Below are 5,260 nucleotides of genomic sequence, written 5' to 3' on the forward strand. Positions count from 1 at the left end.
ACTTAATTACACTAAGTATATTATCCCTTATATATATATATTTAATAAATACATTAATAACTTGTTATGTGCATACACCTAACGTGAAGGTTATAATTAGAGATAGCGTACAAAGACTACAAATATCACCGCTACTTATGGCCTAGGGTGATCCTTGTTGCCATTATGGGACACGCTTGTGGATCTCGAATGCCAAGACTTAGATTCTGGTCAAGAGATACTGGGCCTCTCGGTAACAATAGATCATTAGAGTGACTTGCATGTTAGCAACGAAGTTTGAGCGAGATTGTACAACATCTTTGTTAAGAATTATAACCCGAACTTCTTAAACTAGAAGCTTACTATAAGTGGAAGCTTTCCATAAATAGTAGGTTTCCAAAAATAGAAACTTTTGAGAAATAGGAACTTTTATCGAAAATTGTCACTGTTAATATAGTTTGCTATATTAATAAACAAACTTTATGTCCACTAGACATTAACTAATCCATGGTTATATCTCTAGGTTGAGATCTCCGTTTACATACTCCGTTCATACTACTTGCGTGGAATTACTTGCTTGCTACTAAGGTGAACTTCATAGCCCCACTTTTTAACTTGCTTTATATACTTATTTTGAACTTTTGGGGTGAGACACATGCTTGCTTTCAAACTGTTTTATGCTTAGACACAAGTACACGAAAACTTTATTTTGATTAGTTCAAACTGTGCTATGACATGCTTTGTTTCATGCTTAATTCCTGCTATGATATCGTTAGTTGCTAGAATTTTGGCAAGCTTAATTGTTGTGGGTAGCGCTATTGAGAGTGACGTCTCTATCCGGATGACCATTGGTCAATGGATACATAATAATGATTTAACGACACGAACGAATAAAGTGATCACGAGGTAACTTGTTTAGTTTCGATATCATACACCTCAGCACTACTAACGAACTGATTAAATTTTTTAACTAAATCTTGTGGGCTAAAAAATTATTATGATTATTAAGCCTATGTTGTTCATTCAACCATTTTTGGTTGACACTTTAAGCATGTTTTGTCTCAGGTGAAGATTGCTAAAGATTATTTGCTATTTGGACATTGCTGCTATTAGAGTCCGCATTTTTACATTTATATTATTGCATTTAAACATTTTAGATTACATTTAAATTGTAAGAAGTCATTTGTAATGACTTAATACTTTTCGCTGCTTAAAATACATTGGTTTTATTAAAACGTCTCATTTAGAGTCGTTCTCGTTTATACAAACTTGTGTTGTGATATTGTGAAGTCATATTTTCCCGGCCCTATTTGGGGGTATGACAGTATAAGTTTTTTGCATTTGATTCGAATGTTTATTCTTCACAAATTTGGCCTTTACGAATGTTTATTCTTCACAAATTTAGCCTTTAAAAGTCGGTTGTTTGTGTTTACTTTCAGGTTTGTCGTTGTCATTTTTTTTTCGATTATTTTAGAATGGTTTTTCTTGACTGAATTCTCTCTATATGTGTTGATGGTATTGTTTCTGAAGCTATTGGTTAGGGTTTTATTCGCTTAGTTCACAATTGCTCTACAAATACTAATAGTAGTTTAATCGTTTTTTTGTTCCGTCATGGTTGCAGTGTGTCTGATGAATGATTGAACGTTCGAGGCAATCTATAAGAATGAAGGTTAGGGTTTCTTTTGTTTTTAATTGTGATTATTGGCTGTGAATGTGTTTGATTTAAAAATGAAATGATTTAAGAATGGTTTGTTTGATTTAGGAATGAGTTTCTTTGACAAAATTGATCAGTTGAAACCATGAGAATATATGAGAGTTTATTTAATGAAGTTGGAGAAATAGATGAAACCATGAGAATTTATATTTTTTTTTTCTAAGTTATTTAGTTCAATATGATGATTATTATGTAGGTTAGACCAAACATGAAGGGGGCCATGAGATACTTGGCTGCTGTTGTAGGTTAGAACTAAGTTGAGTAAATGTGTGTAATCAAATGCTTACGAATTATAATTTTTTTTAATAATATACTTATTCTTTAACAGGACTACAAGAAAAAAGGATTAAAAAGATGTACATGAGTTGACTGTAGTGACCCGAACTTTTTCATGTTTATATATATATATATATATATATATATATATATATATATATATATATATATATATATATATATATATATATATATATATATATTAAATGAAATTGTTATTTACATGATTAAGTGTTTCCAACATGTTAAGCAATCAAACTTATTAAGACTTGATTAATTGAAATATGTTTCATATAGACAACTGACCACCCAAGTTGACCGGTGATTCACGAACGTTAAAACTTGTAAAAACTATATGATGACATTTATATGGATATATATATAGTTAACATGATACTATGATAAGTAAACATATCATTAAGTATATTAACAATGAACTACATATGTAAAAACAAGACTACTAACTTAATGATTTTTAAACGAGACATATATGTAACGATTATCGTTGTAAAGACATTTAATGTATATATATCATATTAAGAGATATTCATACATGATAATATCATGATAATATAATAATTTAAAATCTCATTTGATATTATAAACATTGGGTTAACAACATTTAACAAGATCGTTAACCTAAAGGTTTCAAAACAACACTTACATGTAACGACTAACGATGACTTAACGACTCAGTTAAAATGTATATACATGTAGTGTTTTAATATGTATTTATTCGCTTTTGAAAGACTTCAATACACTTATCAAAATACTTCTACTTAACAAAAATGCTTACAATTACATCCTCGTTCAGTTTCATCAACAATTCTACTCGTATGCACCCGTATTCGTACTCGTACAATACACAGCTTTTAGATGTATGTACTATTGGTATATACACTCCAATGATCAGCTCTTAGCAGCCCATGTGAGTCACCTAACATATGTGGGAACCATCATTTGGCAACTAGCATGAAATATCTCATAAAATTACAAAAATATGAGTAATCATTCATGACTTATTTAAATGAAAACAAAATTACATATCCTTTATATCTAATCCATACAACAACGACCAAAAACACCTACAAACACTTTCATTCTTCAATTTTATTCATCTAATTAATCTCTCTCAAGTTCTATCTTCAAGTTCTAAGTGTTCTTCATAAATTCTACAAGTTCTAGTTACATAAAATCAAGAATACTTTCAAGTTTGCCAGCTCACTTCCAATCTTGTAAGGTGATCATCCAACCTCAAGAAATCTTTGTTTCTTAAAGTAGGTTATCATTCTAATACAAGGTAAAAATCATATTCAAACTTTGGTTCAATTTCTATAACTATAACAATCTTATTTCAAGTGATGATCTTACTTGAACTTGTTTTCGTGTCATGATTCTGCTTCAAGAACTTCGAGCCATCCAAGGATCCGTTGAAGCTAGATCCATTTTTCTCTTTTCCAGTAGGTTTATCCAAGGAACTTAAGGTAGTAATGATGTTCATAACATCATTCGATTCATACATATAAAGCTATCTTATTCGAAGGTTTAAACTTGTAATCACTAGAACATAGTTTAGTTAATTCTAAACTTGTTCGCAAATAAAAGTTAATCCTTCTAACTTGACTTTTAAAATCAACTAAACACATGTTCTATATCTATATGATATGCTAACTTAATGATTTAAAACCTAGAAACACGAAAAACACCGTAAAACCGGATTTACGCCGTCGTAGTAACACCGCGAGCTGTTTTGGGTTAGTTAATTAAAAACTATGATAAACTTTGATTTAAAAGTTGTTATTCTGGGAAAATGATTTTTATTATGAACATGAAACTATATCCAAAAATTATGGTTAAACTCAAAGTGGAAGTATGTTTTCTAAAATGGTCATCTAGACGTCGTTCTTTCGACTGAAATGACTACCTTTACAAAAACGACTTGTAACTTATATTTCCAACTATAAACCTATATTTTTTCTGTTTAGATTCATAAAATAGAGTTCAATATGAAACCATAGCAATTTGATTCACTCAAAACGGATTTAAAATGAAGAAGTTATGGGGAAAACAAGATTGGATAATTTTTCTCATTTTAGCTACGTGAAAATTGGTAACAAATCTATTCCAACCATAACTTAATCAACTTGTATTGTATATTATGTAATCTTGAGATACCATAGACACGTATACAATGTTTCGACCTATCATGTCGACACATCTATATATATTTCGGAACAACCATAGACACTCTATATGTGAATGTTGGAGTTAGCTATACAGGGTTGAGGTTGATTCCAAAATATATATAGTTTGAGTTGTGATCAATACTGAGATATGTATACACTGGGTCGTGGATTGATTCAAGATAATATATATCGATTTATTTCTGTACATCTAACTGTGGACAACTAGTTGTAGGTTACTAACGAGGACAGCTGACTTAATAAACTTAAAACATCAAAATGTATTAAAAGTGGTGTAAATATATTTTGAACATACTTTGATATATATGTACATATTTGTTATAGGTTCGTGAATCGACCAGTGGCCAAGTCTTACTTCCCGACGAAGTAAAAATCTGCGAAAGTGAGTTATAGTCCCACTTTTAAAATCTAATATTTTTGAGATGAGAATACATGCAGGTTTTATAAATGATTTACAAAATAGACACGAGTACGTCAAACTACATTCTATGGTTGAATTATCGAAATCGAATATGCCCCTTTTTATTAAGTCTGGTAATCTAAGAATTAGGGAACAGACACCCTAATTGACGCGAATCCTAAAGATAGATCTATTGGGACTAACAAACCCCATCCAAAGTACCGGATGCTTTAGTACTTCGAAATTTATATCATATCCGAAGGGTGTCCCGGAATGATGGGGATATTTTTATACATGCATCTTGTTAATGTCGGTTACCAGGTGTTCACCATATGAATGATTTTTATCTCTATGTATGGGATGTGTATTGAAATATGAAATCTTGTGGTCTATTATTATGATTTGATATATATAGGTTAAACCTATAACTCACCAACATTTTTGTTGACGTTTTAAGCATGTTTATTCTCAGGTGATTATTAAGAGCTTCCGCTGTCGCATACTTAAATAAGGACGAGATTTGGAGTCCATGCTTGTATGATATTGTGTAAAAACTGTATTCAAGAAACTTATTTTGTTGTAACATATTTGTATTGTAAACCATTATGTAATGGTCGTGTGTAAACAGGATATTTTAGATTATCATTATTTGATAATCTACGTAAAGCTTTTTAAACCTTTATTGAT

The 5,260-nt window shown here is 30.5% G+C and overlaps 1 long non-coding RNA gene across 1 annotated transcript in view; it reads left to right on the top strand.

Annotated features, from left to right (window-relative positions):
* The first annotated feature begins 1,347 nt into the window (after positions 1–1,347).
* The window catches only part of LOC139871990 (uncharacterized), an 8,514-nt gene continuing 4,601 nt past the window's right edge, over positions 1,348–5,260 (top strand). The window contains exons 1-2 of the long non-coding RNA XR_011766826.1: positions 1,348–1,418; positions 1,601–1,648. This is a non-coding gene — a long non-coding RNA (uncharacterized lncRNA). The remainder of the gene's footprint in view (positions 1,419–1,600; positions 1,649–5,260) is intronic.

This window comes from Rutidosis leptorrhynchoides, chromosome 10, assembly GCF_046630445.1.
Source record: "Rutidosis leptorrhynchoides isolate AG116_Rl617_1_P2 chromosome 10, CSIRO_AGI_Rlap_v1, whole genome shotgun sequence".
NCBI lineage: Eukaryota > Viridiplantae > Streptophyta > Magnoliopsida > Asterales > Asteraceae > Rutidosis > Rutidosis leptorrhynchoides.